We start from the raw sequence: 18,973 nt of genomic DNA, 5'->3' as shown, positions 1-18,973 counted from the left end.
CATGTTTTGGGGTATCATACGAAAAATAAGATGTTAGTGTGAGAGTTTGAGCTGTACATATCAGTTGAAAACGCAAGGTGTTATATACAAACATAATAGGTACAAAAATATCTAGTAATAAAAAAGAGTCATGAATGCCCACAGATCAAGAACAGTTATCTTGTATTGAAGTTACAGGGGGTGACTTACTATCCTTAAATGTGTTCGCGTGTGAAAAAAAAATGTACTGGAACAAGTAATAGGTTTTATTCCATGCTGAAAAAAAGAAGAGAGAAAACACAACGTTTCGGCCGTGGAGCCTTCTTCAGGTGTGAGAGAGACAAGACACAGTCTGTGTACTTAAAGATGGTTTTCCGAACTCATACATCAGAAAGACTACCGAAACCAAACTTATCCTGCAGCTAGGATAACACCTTCCCCCTTCTCTTAACAACAGACTACTATTCTACTAAATTTTCTCCAGTCATTGGAAGTTTCATTTCACATCTCTCTTCACCTATTCTGACTTCACACCTCTTGATTGGCCTCTCTTTCTGTCTCCTTCTCCCGCCTCCCACTCCTCCTCCCTCCCTGCTTTTGTTCTCCCGCTACATTACCTTTGCCTACTGCCTTGTCTCTCATGTTTGCCACATGATCCACAAATTACACTCCAGACGTACTGTAGAAACGTACAGCACACTGTCTATAGCATTGACAAATACCAACCAGATCTTAACAATCCAGTACATGGACACTGCTCTTCAAACCTTTAATCAGCATTGCAGACGTTTTACCCCAAGTACTGGGGTAGGTGCTATTAGCGGATTGTGTGTAAAATGTGTGATGTGTGATCATAGGGGCACCGTTGGTGGGGAGTACATTTACAGGCTTCAGACGTAGTCGTGTAGAATCCTATAGGAGTGATGTAAAATTAATATATATGGGGACATGATTGTAATGTAATTTTAGTGTTTATTTTTAATGTACGTTTACTTGTATTGTTTGTATGTTTTGTGAGTTTCTGTGCGTGTAAAACATCATTTTCTTCAATGCAAGATAAAGGTCTGAGAAATCAAGGTGTTGTATCGGACGAGAGGAAAACTGGACTCGAGGAACCCTCTTACCCTCTAGCGGTAAGAATAACAATTCGCAGACACGGGAGAAGTTTACCGTCTGTTTTACTCTGTTTCTGTTATGTCTGTAACTAGTGCGCTACTATACAAAGATTTGGCGTTTAAAATAATTATTTACTATTCTTATTATATCTGACAAAGTAAGCATTCTTAGAAAAACAGTATCTTTCAATCTCAAACTAATTGAGACCGGTATTGTCATAACTGGACATGTTTAACACCTTCAGATGGTGGTATTTTAAGAGATTACTGTTATAGGGATCGTCGCAATAGCACTTTTTTCACTAAAAACAATTATTTCTCTTTTGTTGTTTTAAAAACTATTCACTGCGGTACCTCTTGTTGACAGGCATTATAACAGATTGGACAGCTCTGCTGTTCTGTAACGTTATTTTAACGTGGCGCTGATCTCTCGATTATCCATTGATAATCGCCGTCGAAAATATCACAGAGGTGTCCAGTGCTTTATTATATACACTCCTTTACAGAACACAACATTTCAAGATGAAAAGTGTCGAACCGATTCAACAGAAAAGGCGCCAAGCATTGTAATGTGCACCAGAGTGAAATCACTCTGGTGCACATTACAATGCTTGATTTTTTTAATCACATTACAGTGATTTTTTGCACTGTTCCAAGAATTACCTTGCACTGTTTTCGTCCTGTTATATTTTCTCTGCGGAATTTTGCACAGCTTTTTGATTTTTTGATTACTTAATTACATGTTATTTATATTATGTTATTACATGTTACTGTTATTGCTAATCTGTTACTGACTATTGTCTTATCTTCTGTCCTATTTATATACTGCACCTGAGTGACTTATGAGAAATACTTTTCATTATACTATGCACCTGTGTAAGTTTAATGACAATAAAGTTTAATTGAATTGAATTTAAATCGGTCCTGTAGTTCCTTCTCCTCTGACGCCTTCTGGGTAATGTAGTTCTTTTTACTACATTAGAAAAGAGAAGGGAAACATGAATTCAAACCCACCCCTTTGAGCTCAAAACAGACTCGGCTCTCTTCATAAGTTGAAAATCGTTAGAGATGCATACAGCAATTATGTCGGTAAGAAATAGTGTCTCGGAATCGGGTAAACTTCGGGCGAAAATGACAGTAAAAGGCAGGATTAGGGGCAACACTCATCCTAGTCTCGTTCAGGGTTTTCCTACAGGAGAAAGAAATAAAAAAAATGCTTTTCTGAGTTTCACGCATAAGTGAATTTTTTCTCCACTGTACTCAAATATGTTTATAGCTCAATAACCACCCTTGAAAATTGTATTCAATAATTCATTTTATTAACTAATGTTTTTTCTTTTGCTGTGTATCCTAGTGATTCAGATTTGAGCTGAAAAAGAGGAATGTGAGGCTAATATATAGAATGATCTGTGCTTAAATGGTGCACCGTTTTAGAATAATCGCATTTTTGAGGGGCTACGTCACCCCCGTTTCAGGTTGAGCATTAAGCATTGAGACAGTTGGCTCTCGGATGTTTTTTCATTTAAGTGGCCGTTTCCTGTTGTGATGGCTTTGCAACACTTCAGAGAGCTTCAATGTCTATCCTTCTCTTCCTCCAGGGTCCCAGATCGCTGGCTCCTCTGGCGTAGACGGCTCTCCGGTCTTCCTGTTGAACACACTTCACCTCCTCGCACACCAACACACCTCTCATCCTCACACACCAACACACTTCACCTCCTTACACACCAACACACCTCGCCTCCTCTGACACCAACACGCCCCTCATCGTCACACACCAACACACCTCTCATCCTCACACACCAACACACTTCACCTCCTCACACACCAACACACTTCACCTCCTCACACACCAACACACCTCTCATCCTCACACACCAACACACTTCAACTCCTCACACACCAACACACCTCTCATCCTCACACACCAACACACTTCACCTCCTTACAAACCAACACACCTCGCCTCCTCTGACACCAACACACCTCTCATCCTCACAGTCCAACACACTTCACCTCCTCAGACAACAACACACTTTACCTCCTGACACACCAACACACCTCTTTCAATGCCAAAGAGAAAGTCCCGCACCATGCCACCACAGCGCCCCCATGTGGCAGGGCAGGGAATCCCCATTCTCCAGAATTCCAGCAATGTGAGATCAGACCCCTGAGACAAAGAGCCCGCTGTCCGTACAACATCCCAGCCTTGAGAAACTATTGCATTCCTACACGAGAGAAAACCCATCTTTCTCATTTCACCCTTCATATACATGCAGAACGAAGCCAAATGTCTGTTTGATCGAGGCAGGACTGGATTGAACCCAATTTACGATTTTACCTACCGACTACAAATCTCTCACCCCCCATCTCCGTGTTAACCTTCTGATTGGCAGAAACATCTCCATTCTGAACCATGGAAAGCCAAACACCATCTCCCCTGAACCCTGTACTCAGAGTAGGAAACAACAAAGCAGAATAAAAAGTCAGTAAAAATGAGGCTCAGGATAAACTCGTTGAATGGAAGGTCATTAATTGTGAGGTTGTGCTCTGGAACAGGCTGCTATAAGGGCAGTGACTCAGACAGAGTCTGAGGGGATCCTACAGTACTGTTAGTCATTTATGTTAATAATGGATCATGCAGCATTTATTACTGTTAGTGATTTATGTTCATAATTAATGGATCATACAGTATTTATTGTTACTGTTAGTAATGCTCAGTGAGAGTGTGGATTTGCTTCCTGGAAGCTGAAAGCTGGGGAAAAAAACAGAAATTTGAAAACAAATAAGTAAACTAGAGCGCTTTCCTTGCCTGGTGTGCTGGTGAGCGTGAGTCGCCCAGACACTATCCTGACGGGGGGTTTCTAAGTGATGTCTGTGCATCAGTTTCAAGGTTTCTGCGGGTTTGATGCATCATGACCTTATTTAGTTAACATGAGTATTAACGGGCAGAGCCCTGTTTATTCATCACACGCATGACAGGGTAATGCAGTGTGCTCGATATTACGGGAACTGTCAGGACTTTATCGCTACGCTCTTTTGAGACATTGTAACACGCTGCACAGACTAATGCAGAAATGAGTGGTGATAAATTCTTTGAACAATTTCTTGAATCAAGATAAGAAAAAGCGTGTCAGGGAAATGTGAATGTGCACTTTTACTCTTGTACTCTTTTAATTCTCTCCTACGGCTCTGCAGCTCGAATCGCACTTCACACAAGTATCTCATTACCGCCGAAATCAATTTGCCGGTGCAAAAGAGTTTTTACAGAGCTCGGGTCCTTACAGTCCGCGGTCTCGTAGCGCACGAGACGGATGGCTTGAGATTTCTCTCTTGAATATAGTACGTGTCCTTATCCTAATCACGAATATTTGTCATCACTGCGCGGGCTGCAGTCTGATTCATCAGCAAAGAATGACTGGAACTCTCCCACGAGTCTGATTGTTAACTGTTTGTGCTGAGGGGAGTCCTTTTAATTGAACTTATTGCGTGTTTTTTTTGCGTCTCTTCCAACGGCCCGCTCGAGAATGAGCTCTGGACAGAGGCGAGGCTGCGATAAAGGACATCCGGCGGAATCCAGGCACGGGTGGGTAAAACTCACGCGATGGGACGTGTTTTTCTACAAAATATCAGTTATTTCCATAACGACATCTAAAAAAAAAGAAACCTTCTCACAAATTGGTAAACTAGCATGCAATAAAAAAAACTTTCCGAACGGCGGTGATTGTCCATTGTCAAACTGTGCAAGTGGACGACGGGGCCGGATTTGCACACTGAGTCCCTCCAAGCCCTCTCACTCGCTTGTGTCCATTAGTCCCCTGTACGGGGCCCAAAGTCCTGTCCAGCGCTCCCTCGCCGTGGGGAAACCCCATTTCGTGACGTCGCGCTTCATCCTCCTTGTGAAGTCCGCCAGGATCCTCTCCTCCAGCCCCCTCGCTCCCCACTTTATGTTGTGCCGGATGAGAGTGTTCCTCGCGTCTCGCAGTCCTTGTTTTATAAGAGACAGCAGCAGCCCCCGCAGGTCATAATTACAATAATTGCTTACACTTCTGTAGCACTGTTCTGGACACTCCACTCAAAGTGCTTTACAGGTTAATGGAGATCCCCTCCAGCCCCACCAGTGTGCAGCCCCACCTGGATGATGCTCCAGTCCGCTCAGCACACAGCAGCTCTCAGTGCAGAGGAGAGCAGAGTGATAAAGCCAGTTCAGAGAGGGGAGTTATTAGGAGGCCATGATGGGTAAAGACCAGGGGGGAAATTAGAGCAGGATACCGGAGTTTTACATCTCATCCGAAGGACAGCGCCTGTTTACAGTCCAGTGTCCCCGTCACTACACTGGGGCATTAGGACCCACATGGACCGTGGGGTGAGTGCCTCCTGCTGGCCCCACTAACACCTCTTCCAGCAGCAACCTTCCCAGGCGGTCTCCCATCCAGGTACTGACCAGGCTCACACCTGCTGAACTCTAGTGGGGCTGCCAGTTGTGTCTCTCTGTACGTCGGATCATTCCTCACAGACACGGAGAGACACGGAGCTCTGGGCAGCTGAGCCTCTCGGATAAAGTTGTTTGGGTTTTGGAGTTTTTTTTTCCGTGAACTTGATCGCAGGAACCAGCCGGGGGAGGTGGGAATTTGGCTTGGGTCGCTCAGACAACGGCTACAAAAAGCACAGACGCAACATTTGTGTGAAAACAGACACGAAACGCTCTAAAGCGATTCCGAAAAGAGCCAGAGGAGAAGATGGTTTTGCATACGAAACGCCACATCACGGAGAAGACCGAAGCCCCCGAAAAGACCGATCCCTCTGTTTTTTCGATCAAATTAAAAGGTGATTTCACGACACGCATCTCACCATCGGCACACGCTCATGCAAGATGATGCAATTTCTACTATGTTTGTACTGCGGATGAAACTTGCCTGCCAGCAGCAAAATTCAGCGGTCGGGCTGAAATTTGAATTTGAGTAATTCCATAACCGGATACGCAAAAAACACACTAGGGTGTTCTTAACGGATGATCGAAAAGCGTCGTTAAGTCTCGTCAGCATCTGCGATTTTCGCTCTGTCTGCGAGAGACGATCGCGGGAGGAGGACTGCCGTTTTTTTTTCCCCCACGCGTGGGGAGCAGCAAGGACAAGCGCTGGCGGCCAGCGTATCGCTGTCTTTTAGAAGCCGCCGAGACCAACAAAGAAAAAGATTCCGCGTGGATTTATTTGTTTATTCGACGTGGAAAGGTCTCGAGGTTTGTGCGTGAAAAGCACAGGGACAGGAGGAGCACATGGCTGCGGTCAGGCGGACACGAGTCTCACAGCTATAAAAGACACGTTCACTGTAAAATACGAGTCAGTGTGAAGGCGCAGTGCGGTTTCTGACAGTACAAAATGCAGACCTTCACCGGGAAAATGTCGATTTATCTCAAAGCTCAGGAAGGCGATACAATTTTATTGTAGAACAGCTGACGGTCCTGCAGCAAAGCGTGTTTCTACTCCTGTAGTGCATCGTGGGTATCGGAGAGCTGGGCACAGTGCAGTTTGCAGTGATCTGAGTCTGGGAAATCACCCGGGCTCCAGTGGGGTGGGTTGAAAGGGGGGTGCAGGGGTCCGTCACCTACTGAGACGCCCTAGCCGGAAGGGGGCTCCCCTTGCTCGTGAGCTCGTCTTGCGTCGCTTTTCTCTAAACGGCATTTTCTATACGGCCAGCAGCCATATTACCCTGCATCTCACAACTAGCAGTCCACTGAAGCTAAGCAGCTGTGAGCCTGGTCAGTACCTGGAGGGAAGACTCCTGGGAAAAGCTGAGGTTGCTGCTGGAAGAGGTGTTAGTGGGGCCAGCAGGGGGTGCTCTCACCTTGTGGTCTGTGTGGATCCTGATACCCCACTATAGTGATGGGGACACTAGACTGTAAAGAGGCGCCGTCCTTTGGATGAGACATAAAACTGAGGTCCTGACTCTCTGTGGTCATTAAAAATCCCAGGGCGTTTCTCGAAAAGAGTAGGGGTGTAACCCCTGTGTCCTGGCCAAATTACCCATTGGCCCTTACCAATCATGGCCTCCTTATTATCCCCATCTCTGGCTTCATTACTCTGCTCTCCTCGCATATTAAACCAGTTCCAGATCAAATTACATCCTGATGTCAGTTTGTAGTCCGTACGGTACATCATCCTCACCCAGTTCACGGTGTATCTTCATTCACTTTGGATGAAACCCAAGACAGTTTAGATTACATTCTAATCCCATTCAGTTTACATCCAGATCCAATTCAGATTATATGATAATCAGGGTCATATTACATTCTAATCCAGCTCAATATTGTTTTTTGTTTGTTTGTTTTTTTCAGCCCATTTCTCCAATGTGGAGTTTCTTCATTGTGTTGGGAGTCTTCCTGATACCGTCTGTCGGAGAAGGTGAGTGTCGACGCTGGAGCAGCTCTGATGGGGAACCTTCTGGGTCTGCTCTCTGGAGCCTTGATCAGAGAGGGTGGGGTCACACTCGCGTCCCCTCCAAAAAAAAGAGGAGCTCGTCTCCATTGCTGTCATCTTGGACTTCACAGAGGAGGGCAGCACAGTGGGGCGCAGTAGGTCAGCACTGCTGCCTCACAGTTCTGGCACCCCAGGTTCAATTCCAGACCTGGGGCTGCTGTCTGTGGGGAGTTTGCATGTTCTCCCCATGTGTTTCCATGGTTTTCCCTGGCACAGTCCAAGCACATGCTGGTCGGTTAATTGGCTTCTGGGAAAACTGGCCCTGTTGTGTGTGTGTTCTGTGATGGACTGGTGTCCTGTCCAGGGTGTGTGTGTGTCCTGTGATGGACTGGTGCCCTGTCCAGGGTGTGTGTGTGTGTGTGTGTGTGTGTGTGTGTGTGTGTGTGTGTGTGTGTGTGTGTGTGCTGTGATGGACTGGTGTCCTGTCCAGGGTGTGTGTGTGTGTCCTTGATAGACTGGTGTCCTGTCCAGGGTGTGTGAGTGTGTGTGTCCTGTGATGAACTAGTCTCCTGTCCAGGGTGTGTGTGTGTGTCCTGTGATGCACTGGTGTCCTGTCCAGGGTGTGTGTGTGTGTCCTTGATGGACTGGTGTCCTGTCTAGGGTGTGTGTGTGTGTGTGTGTGTGTGTGTCCTGTGATGGACTGGTGTCCAGTTCAGGGTGTATCTGGTCTTGTGCCTGTTGTATGCTGGGATAGGCTCCAGCTCCACTATGACCCTGTACTGGAGAGAGCTGTTCGATGGCTGGATGTCATTAGCGGAGAGTCTCCACCACCCACAGCAGGGATTGAAGATCTTCTTGAGCAGCAGCTTCAGTAACTGGGAGTGGAGGGATGAATCCTGAACGTCCCAGTAGCCACCTGGAATTCTCCCAGCTCCCACCCCGGAGCTGCGCTCGAACCTGGCTGGGTCTGATTTTCAGCAACAGGAGGAATCTGGGCGCTGGTGGTCTCTTTCTGCATCACAGCTTTCTCCTTTCACTCCCCCGCACACAGAGAGCGCCTCGGTCTCCCACTCGCTGGTCTACACCACCATAGCAGTGTCGGAGGCAGGGCTCCTCTCCCAGCTCTTGATCTCCAGGGCACTGGACCAGCAGACGGTCTCTCACTGGGTCAGCACCTCCCAGAGAGAGACTCGCACCCGCCACTGGCCCAGCGGAGCTGCTGGCCTCGAAGACATCGACTACAAGCTCGAGGAGACGGAGAACAGGGAGAGGCTGCAGGGAATCCTGAGGAAGAGGAGCAACATGGGGAAAGGTCAGTCAGCCTTCCGCACTGTCCTCTGTCCTCTGTCCTCTGTCCTCTGTCCTCTGTCCTCTGTGTGTGTGTGTGTGTGTCAGTGTCCCCGCTCTCTCTGTGTGTGTGACAGTGTCCTCTGTCTCTGTTTGTGTGTGTCACTGTTCCCGCTCTCTCTGTGTGTGTGACAGTGTCTTGGTCTCTCTCTCCAGATGTGCTCCAGAGGTGTCGAGGCTGTAGACTGGGGGATGATGGGAGTGTGGCTCTGTTTGATCACTACGGCTTCAATGGAAAAGACTTCCTGTCCTTTGAGGTGGACAATATGATCTGGAGAGCAAGTTCCCTACAGGCAAAGGACACTCAGAGGGACTGGAACCAGAACAGGGTTAAAAACCAGTATACAAGATTCTTCCTGGAGATTGACTGTATGGAAACACTGAAGAGATTCCTGGAGTTCAGAGAAATAGACAAGAACCACACAGGTGAGACAGAGAGATATCAGATACAATAGGAGACAAATGCCCCTAGAAGCTCTGTACAAGGAGTTTTGTAAAAACATCCCCCATGTGCAGAGGAGTGGGTGGCACAGTGCAGTTTCTGGGGTGCTGTCTGTGTGGAGTTTGCATGTTCACCTCATGTTTGTGTGGGTTTCCTCCCTGGTGGGTAAATTGGCTTATGGGAAACTGGCTCGTGTATGAGTATGCATCTGTGTCTGTGTGAATGTGAATGCTGTGTGATCCTGTGTGAACAGGACGTGTCTGCAGTACTACAGTCCTAGTGTGATCTCCTCTCCCAGCCTGAGAAACAGACAGTGAGCCTGTCTGTCAATAATAATAATACCGTGTGTGACCTCCTGTCCCACCTTGAGGAACAGACGGTGAGCGTGTCTGTCAATAATAATAATACAGTGTGTGATCTCCTGTCCCAGCCTGAGGAACAGACAGTGAGCCTGTCTCTCAATAATAATAATCCAGTGTGTGATCTCCTGTCCCAGCCTGAGGAATAGTGAGCCTGTTTCTCAATAATAATAATACAGTGTGTGATCTCCTTTCCCAGCCTGAGGAACAGACAGTGAGCCTGTCTCTCAATAATAATACAGTGTGTGACCTCCTGTCCCAGCCTGAGGAACAGACAGTGAGCCTGTCTCTCAATAATAATAATACAGTGTGTGATCTCCTGTCCCAGCCTGAGGAACAGACAGTGAGCCTGTCTCTCAATAATAATACAGTGTGTGATCTCCTTTCCCAGCCTGAGGGACAGACAGTGAGCCTGTCTCTCAATAATAATAATACAGTGTGTGATCTCCTGTCCCAGCCTGAGGAACAGACAGTGAGCCTGTCTCTCAATAATAATACAGTGTGTGATCTCCTTTCCCAGCCTGAGGGACAGACAGTGAGCCTGTCTCTCAATAATAATAATACAGTGTGTGATCTCCTGTCCCAGCTTGAAGAACAGTGAGCCTGTCTCTCAGTAATAATAATACAATGTGTGATCTCCAACAGACAAAGAGATAATGATTTGTAATAATTGTCAAATAATGATTTGATTTGTATAATTGTCTAATAATGACATGTTGTGGTTGTAAAGGTTTACAGAAAGGAGCCACACAAGAAGTTGTCTGTGCATTGATGTCACCTCGCCTTGCACAGTGTCCACACTAATTCTCAGTGCGTTAACATTGCTTCTGGTCTCCCTCTCAGTCTCTCCTCAGGTGTTTGTCTCTTCCAAGCGTCAGGGAGACACACAGAACTGTTCTCTGTCCTGTCTGGTCACTGGCTTCAGTCCTGGAGTCATAGAGGTCAGTCTGTCCAGGGCTGGAGAGACCGAGGGACAGGACATGTGGTCCAGTGGGCTCAGACCCAACGGAGACGCCACCTCCGTCACACTATCAGCTGAGGAAGAGTGTGGAGATCAGAGAGAGTGAGATCGAGGAATACAAGTGTACTGTCACTCATCACAGCTCCAACTACAGCGTCACACTGACCTGGGGTAAGAGTCTGGAGCAGATCACTGTGTATTATACTGTATCACACACTGAGGTGATAGAGGAGCAGATCAGTGTGTATTATACTATATCACACTCTGGGGTGAGTCTGGAGCAGATCAATGTGTATTATACTATATCACACACTGGGGTGAGACTGGAGCAGATCAGTGATTATTACACTGTATCACATACTGGGGTGAGTCTGGAGCAGATCAATGTGTATTATACTGTATCACACACTGAGGTGATAGAGGAGCAGATCAGTGTGTATTATACTATATCACACTCTGGGGTGATAGAGGAGCAGATCAGTGTGTATTATACTATATCACACACATTGTGAGACACTAAGAAGCTCCAGAATATTGTACTGTACTCTTCTGCAGGGGTCAGGGCATGTCTGCAGTGTTCCGTTCCTTACGCAGTGCGTCGGTGCTGTTATTGCAGGACTCTGCAGTGCTGGAGATGGGACGTCCCAGTGGCACAAGATAGCACTGGCCTCTGGGATCGCTGTCCTGGCTGCGTGCCTGCTGTCCATGATAGGATACGGACTGAACAAGCGAAAACAGGTGAGAGACGGAGGCTCTTGAATTGGGTTAGATTGAGCTCTAATGGCGAAGAGGATGTTCTGCATGAATACTTGTCTCCCCTCTCGGAGACTCTCTCACCGCAGGCTGGCAGTTCTGCCTTTGTGACAAACTCTTTCCCACCCCTGACTCTTCCCTTTCACCTGTTCACTGTCATTACACCACCCTAGACTGGACTGTCCTGCCTCATCGTCCTGGTGGTGACAGTCCCTCTCTCTGCCCTGCTGTCCTCCGGCTGCGTCTTCTGTCTCTTCCAGCAAAGAACAGGTCATCGAGTCTTCATACTCTCAGCCTGCTCTGTAACCGCAAGAACAGCGATCAGACAGAATCTCAACTTTATCGGAACACAATTATTACTATTATAAGGTTTATTTTTTTAAAATCAAAGAGCTGTATAATAGTCATACACAATGACTAAAATCAAACTATTATTGACCAAAGACAATCACGAGTAAGTGTCATTTAAACATTAATGCTGCTGTAAAAAGTCTTACAAAGCAATCTGGTTATAAAACTATGAACCTTCAGTTCAGATGTTGACAAGAAGTGGCTTAAGATGCCTTTCAGCAAGTCTGCCTTACAGTGAAATACCATTTAAACCAACAGAGGTCAGGTTCAAGCGGTATAGCAGAACTTTACGTAAGTCTCAATGCCTTTGTGTCCTGCGATGATCAATTCACCAAAACAGGTGTTTTTTTTCTGAACAGGTGCAGAAAATGGCCAGTCTAGTCCGACCCCAGCGAAAAAGCAGAGTTGTTTGCAGATATAATAGCTCCTTTAACAAGGCAGTTGTAGGTCTCCTCGAATCTAGAAACTATTGTAACTGTGAAGCATCTCCCCACTGCAGGTTTTGAGAAGTAATGCTGTCAAGACTCCTGTCTTGTGCGTGTTGCATGCTGGGATAGACCCCAGCTCCCCCCTGTGACCCTGTATTGTATAAGTATTGGAAACAACCTTTTTTAAAAAAAAATACCTCTTTGAAGGACTATGGAGTGTTTTAGTTTTGCAGTTGGGTTGATGGTGGCTAGCAGGAAGAGAAAATGTTTCCTGTCGCATTTCTTCCCAAACATGATTGATAAGTAGGTAAAAAAAAGTGTGGACAAATGTAAACAAGTGTAAACATCGCAGTCTCCTCCAAGACTCAAGATGTCAGCCAGTGGTTACTGACAAAAAGCATGGACGTACATGTATAACTGAGGACAGGAGCTGCTTCTTTACACAAAGGTTGGTGGGGGTGGGGAACAAGCTGCCCAGCCATGTTGTTGAAGCTTCTCTCAAGACACAGCTGGATGAGCTCCTCCAGTCAGGACAGGAGGTGCTTCTTTACACAGAGGGTGGTGGGGGTGTGGAACAAGCTGCCCAGCCATGTTGTTGAAGCTTCTCTCAGGACACAGCTGGGTGAGATCCTCAGATCAATGACCTGCTAACCACCAGCGCTACCTGGGCTGAATGAAGACCTCCCGTTTGTAACTTATGTTCTGATTTGTATTTCTTTACCTGTTTCCAGGAAGAAGACCAGTATGCGAATGCAGGCTTCGTCACTGCTCGAAGATAACTAGTTCTCTGGCTGAGCTCTGAGGTCAGACCTGTACTCAGTGGGCTGTGATCTCTGTGCTCTGCACCCTCAAATGGACCCACGAACTCGAACTCAACGAAAGCAGCAGCACTGATCACCTCTCAGTTTGAAACATACTGTACTGTGTATAGAATATTTGTCCATGTATACAATGTGCATAAAACCCCAATATAAATAAATATAAAAACTGTGCCACCTGATGCATTCTCCTCTTATGTAACTGTATTACGAAATATATTTCTGGAATGCAGGGTGCCATCTCATTTTAAATAGGAGGTTTATACACCTACAAGATTATCATCTTCATAATACAATTGTGGCAATGAGATTTTAAAACAGGAATTCTTCTAATCGTCCTTTGTTTGAACTGTTTACAGCACAGGCCCTGCTTCTGTAAATGTCACCTGACCGGCATCAGCTGTGGGTCTAACCTGTTACACTCTTACACATTGCACTGACGGACCTATTCCCTGATTACCGTGTCCTGGGGACCACAGCCACACACTGATCTGCTCTGTGGAAGAGACAGGAGATGCAACCGGAGGACAGCAGGGCAGAGAGGGAGAGTCACCAGCAGGACGACAAGGGAGGACAGTCCAGTCTCACAGCGAGGGGACAAGCTGGGTTGGTCGTCAACCTTGATTAAAGCACAGTATTTTCATTATTGCCACTGTTGTTTGGGTTTACCAATTCTGTCAGTGCCTACACATGCAACACTGGAAAACAAGCTGACCCGCCCTGTTGTTGAAGCCGAAAACCTGGCTCCTCTCAAGATAAAGCTGAATGAGCTCCTCCAGTCAGGACAGGAGGCTCTTCTTTACACAGAGGGGGGTGGGGGTGGGGAACATGCTGCCCAGCCCTGTTGTTGAAGCCGATACCCTGGCTTCTCTCGAGACACAGCTGTGATCAGTGAGCTACACTGAAAAACTACAGTTCTTCCAACAAGTGTAAAGGATTTCAAACAGAACATGTCTTGTGTAATATTGTGTGCACAGAATTTGAGGATTGTAGTACACTACGTCTATTATGTGTACATTTACCTGTTTAACATCATCAAGCTCTTCTGAACCCATTTTAAACTCAGTAACATTGACCTTGGAGGCTATCGGTGAGCAAATGTTGATGATTCGGACACCACTTCCTGTTATTAATAAAAATTAATACCCAACAAAGTTCTCTGGATCTAAGAGATAAACAACAAATCGGACTTGGAGGCAGGGCAGCTGTAATACAGTAGCAGATCTGCCGATAGTCTTCAGCTCCTGCCCTTCAACATCCATCCTAGAAGAGTATGTCAGCGCACCGCAACCGTCTGCTGCAGTTTTATCAAGAGCCCAGCCCGGTTCAATAGAATTTATGATCAACGGGACTGAAAATGATTAAAGAACCGCAAGGCGATTCTACCTTTAAGTCTCTCTTTATTGCCGTGGGGGAAGGTGGATTGGAGACATCTTCACATTACGTAGCAAATGTAACCCACTTCCACACTTCCTATTCCAGGGCCGTGGGCAGAAACGTGCTCGCCAATCGGACACGGACCCGCTTTGCGCTTTCCCCTGGAATGGCTGGTACTGGTTGGCCCGCACGGAGTTTCATGGTTTATGACCGTCAATCAGAATCCAACAGGTAGGTTTTTAAGATGCGGTAGGTCCTCATACTGGGGCGCAGAGCAGAAGCAGGAGCTCTGCTGCAGGAACTGGGGGACGATGTCGCACAGAGCGACACACCTCACATTCTGCCGGGAACAAGCTGCACGACCAGTCGTGGTCTCTTTGGGAATACTACAGCCTATAATAACTCGTTTGTTTTTTACCACGACGGGCTCCAATTCGCGTTTCGCTGGGCGGTATCCGTATGACCTCTCCTTCATACATTTAAAAAGGACATAACGTGAAATTCTCCTTATTATATAATGTAAAATCCCCAAAGGCGTTGACTGAGGTCCGTCTCCTCCAGTCGTGTGTTACCGCGCTGTTTCTGTTCAAACACACAGCTCTGCTAGATGAAGCGGAGCTCATTTCAGACAAGACGTGTGACCTTGTTCTTGCAATTGGTGGGGAAATACGTGATTTAATAGCGATATCTCACGACTTATCCCTAAAGAAACAGTAAAAAGACAGGTTCAGTGCTCGAGATATGAATTGTATTTTGAAAACAAGTGTATTTAAAGTCAATCTTAAGGTACGCAGCCTTGATGTATGGAAGCCCGTTTCCGCCAGGGAGTAAAAAAACGCGCTATGTATCTCAGAATTGCGACTTAGTAACTCACATTTGCGACTTCGAAATAGCCCATATTTCATTGTCATTTTGTTATTGTATCACCGCTCCCACCCAGGTCTTGCCAGCTGAGCTAAAGAAGACTTTTTTTAAGTAAAAAAGGACGCACAGTGGAAATATGTAAAAAGTATAAGTTTCAGCTTTTATAATTGTGAATTCCTCTGGATGTGAAGTGTCTATTTCTGTATCTTATTTCATATTCTGTCTCCGTTTTTGTATTTCTGGTGTTTAAATAAAAAAAAAATTAAAAGCCCACCGTCCACTATTCCATCCAGGTACTATGGAAGCCTCACTAGCGGAAATGGGATTCCATAAAAATTAGTGTAATTAATTTGATTTTTATCAGGGCACTGTACAAGACAAGTCTTCAGGCCTATAGATCCTATGATCCTGTACGATTCATGAATACAGTGTAACGGAACGGCCGACAGACAGGTTGTACGATCTGGTCTAGACAGCACCGCCCTCCCCTAGGATGCTGGCCGCTAGGGCTAAAGAAAGTGTTCTTAAGCTCAGCTGGTAAGGCCTGGGTTCGAACCAATGCAGTGAGGCACAAACTAGGGTGGGAGCGGCGAGGGTACAAGCCCTAGAACCCGAATCCGTTACAATAACAAAAGGACAGACAATGAAATAGGGGTTATTTCGAAGTCGCAAATGTGAGATATAAAGTCGCAATTACGAGATATAAATTCGAAATTCTGAGTTTTTAAGTCGCAATTCTGAGATATCATAGCACGTTTGTTTTTATTCCTTGGTGAAAACGGGCTTCCACAGTTTCCCGTCTGCTCTGTGATGCTGCTTTTGTCACGCCCTCTGCAGCCAGAGGGCGCTCCTTCTCTGTCCTGTCTCTCATTTCCTGTTATTTGCTGTCCTTCCGGTGTTTCTCTCCCTCTGGGACTATATATTTCCAGATCTTAGACTCTGCCCTTGCTCAGCATTGATGTTCGGATGTCCTGAGACCTGCCTAGGACCAGGTCGCCCCACATCCGCTACCTGAGGGCATAGGTTTCTATACGGCACTCCTGAACTCTTTGCACTTTCGAGCCCGGGGCCTTTTTCCCGTTCTGCTGCTACGCATAGGGTCTTTTTCCGCTCTCCTGCCTCTCCACGGTTCGTCTCGTTTTTCAGACATCCGTGACAGCTTTGGCATCGCAGCCACCTGGCACCACCTGGTCGAAAAGGAACACTACTTAATAGACTGATCGATAAATAATTCCTGACTCTTGCATAGCGCTGTTCTTGACACTTCACTCAAAGGGCTTTATAGGTAATGGGGAAACCTAAAGACAGAAATGAATTTGATTTTTATGTTAACAGAATACTGAAGTCAACACCCACGGGATCATAAATGATTAAGTGTGTCTCTGGTTTTTAACCTTCCTTATGTTCAGACAATTAAGAGAAATACATCAACTTTTAGTCTCATAACGTGATTAAAAAGTGAGGAAAACTGGCGCCAAAACCTGCTTCCGGCTCGTCCTCCGGATACTGCTGCTGCACTGGTTGCTAAGCAACTCTCCGAGTTTGAGCTGTTTTATTCCCAGGTGAGGAGCCGCTTCTTTCCTGGGAATCCCCCGCCAGCTCCTTCCAGCGGGAATCTCCTGTGGGCTGGGAGGCTCTTCCCTGGTGTTTCTGCAGATGAGGGGAGTCCTGGTGTTCATGTGGCGGCGCAGCTGGTGAAAACACTCCCTGTGCTGTGTGTGTTGTGGGCTGCCGGTGTCTGGAAAGTTCTGGAAGTGCGCGTCTCCTTTCCGTCTGCTTCAGTCCCAGTTACTGCGACACCGGGACAGAACAGGAGTGACGAGCGAGTCTTCTTTCCTTCTTTCCTACATGGGGTACTAGTGGGTTTTTTAGGAAACAGGACAGAGAGATAGACACCAGTGGGAGAGAGTCCTGAGACTGATTGATGTATCTCTCAGTTCTTGTCTTGATCCGGGTTGTACCCAGTCCCAGTTTAAACTGGTTTACAATGTGGGACTTCTGCTCTGACATGACCCTACATGTGTCTCCACAGGAGATGGGAGTCCTGTAATGTGTTTTTAGACAGAAACCCACCAAAACAGACACATTAGAAGGAGGAGGAGAGGTCAGAGCAGGGAGAGTTTCTGGACGAGTATAAAAACCGGGAACTTCGCTTTTTACAGCAACACTTTCTGATTAAAGTGTCCCGTTATTTCACTCTCAAAAAAAACGATTTAAAATAACAAAAAATGCAGTAGTCCCATTTTATTAGAATAGGATTTGATCTTCTGACTGTTACTCTCACTAATATAATACTGTCTGTGTTGTTATCAGTTACACTTACTCCGACATCGGGACTCATTACAGCTCATGACATTAATTACAATTAATTAACTCTTTATACTGAGTGTCTTCAGTCGTGAACAGAGGTCCGTCCTGTTTCTATGCGCTTTATCCAGTACAGGGTCGCGTCTTTCACACTAATGCAATGTAAAGAATGAAAACTCATTGAAATGAGCAGTAAAACCTGAATTTACTAGATAAACAGCGGAATTTATTCAAACGAGACTGTATTAAATACGAGTGAAGTTTATATGTAAATATTTATTAATACCTCATATTGTATTTCGGTACCACAGCAGTTATATGAACCTGGTATTTTCACCCATGGCTGTTTAAATAAGTTCATGGAGGCAGGTAGTTCGTTCTAAGTGTAACCCTGTCTGAACGCTTCACCACAGCAGGCAATAGCTACTAGTTATGAACGTGGTGACGTCACGCAGGTCCCTTCCTGTGCTGGCTGCAGTCAGAGACGCGTGCCGAGAATAAACTCACACTGGATCCCTTTTTTAAAAGTTTTTCTAAGAAGTTAGTAACTATATGGGAGCGTTTCCAGATGTTCTAATAGAACAGGAGAACTGCAGCTGGTATCGCGGACCTTCCTCTCATTCTCGTACATCCTACACTCATTACAGGTGATGTTACACTGTCCTGTTTAAAAACAGTCTCACACTCTGTAACACACACACGACTGAACAGGACAATTCCCCACACTGCAACTACACTTCACTGAACTCACAACAATGTTACACACGAGTGTGTTTTTCTCTTTTCACTCCGTGCTTCTGAAAGCTTCTTCAATTAACCCTTTACATACTTTATAAATACAAGTATGATTAGTGCTGAATACAGGGAGGTACAGTATTATTTAGACTTTATAGAAAGCTGGTAGTTTACTGTAATAACTCCAGTAAAATGTCCACAATTTGGTAGAAATACAAGATTATTTGAATAGAATTACATTCAAAATAATGTATAACCTGTGTGTAGTGTGTATAATGATTATGAGCCCAGTCTGGACTGGTCAGAGGAGCACAAGGACAGAAGACTGGGGGTTAACAGCACTGAGCTGGTCTGTGTCACCTGATAGTGCCCAGTGTAGAGTCTCACTGCCCCTGACACTGGAGTCCAGCCTCTCTGATGAGTCTCTTAAGAATATCGGTCCATTAAACTGATGAGGTATAAAAACAGGAGAAAGATCCTTATACACAAATACTTTTTAATAAACAGTGAAACTCAATAATCTTAATAATTTCTTCCAATTACTGTATATATATACAAAATCTCAACATTTCAATGCAGCACATAAAGTAATACTATTGTACTGTCCCTTCTGTTGTTAATGTTCGTCTTAAAATGTTCGTTGATAAAGCTGGGATTCACTTGACTAAAGTTAATAGAAAAACCTTAATCTGTAAATGTTTTCAAGGCACTTGACAACACAACA

At 45.6% G+C, this 18,973-nt stretch overlaps 1 long non-coding RNA gene across 1 annotated transcript; it reads left to right on the top strand.

Moving 5' to 3' along the window:
• Positions 1-10,684: 10,684 nt before the first annotated feature.
• Positions 10,685-12,953, top strand: LOC148827891 (uncharacterized; the record flags this gene model as incomplete). Its single annotated transcript, XR_016091815.1, has 3 exons — positions 10,685-10,787; positions 11,233-11,354; positions 12,880-12,953. It is a non-coding gene; the product is annotated as an uncharacterized LOC148827891 (long non-coding RNA).
• Between the last annotated feature and the right edge of the window lie 6,020 nt (positions 12,954-18,973).

Source organism: Atractosteus spatula, chromosome 10 (genome assembly GCF_055471065.1).
Source record: "Atractosteus spatula isolate fAtrSpa1 chromosome 10, fAtrSpa1.hap1, whole genome shotgun sequence".
Classification (NCBI taxonomy): domain Eukaryota; kingdom Metazoa; phylum Chordata; class Actinopteri; order Semionotiformes; family Lepisosteidae; genus Atractosteus; species Atractosteus spatula.
The sequence above is the reverse complement of the archived record's forward strand: the minus strand, read 5'-3'. Positions and strand labels throughout refer to the sequence as shown.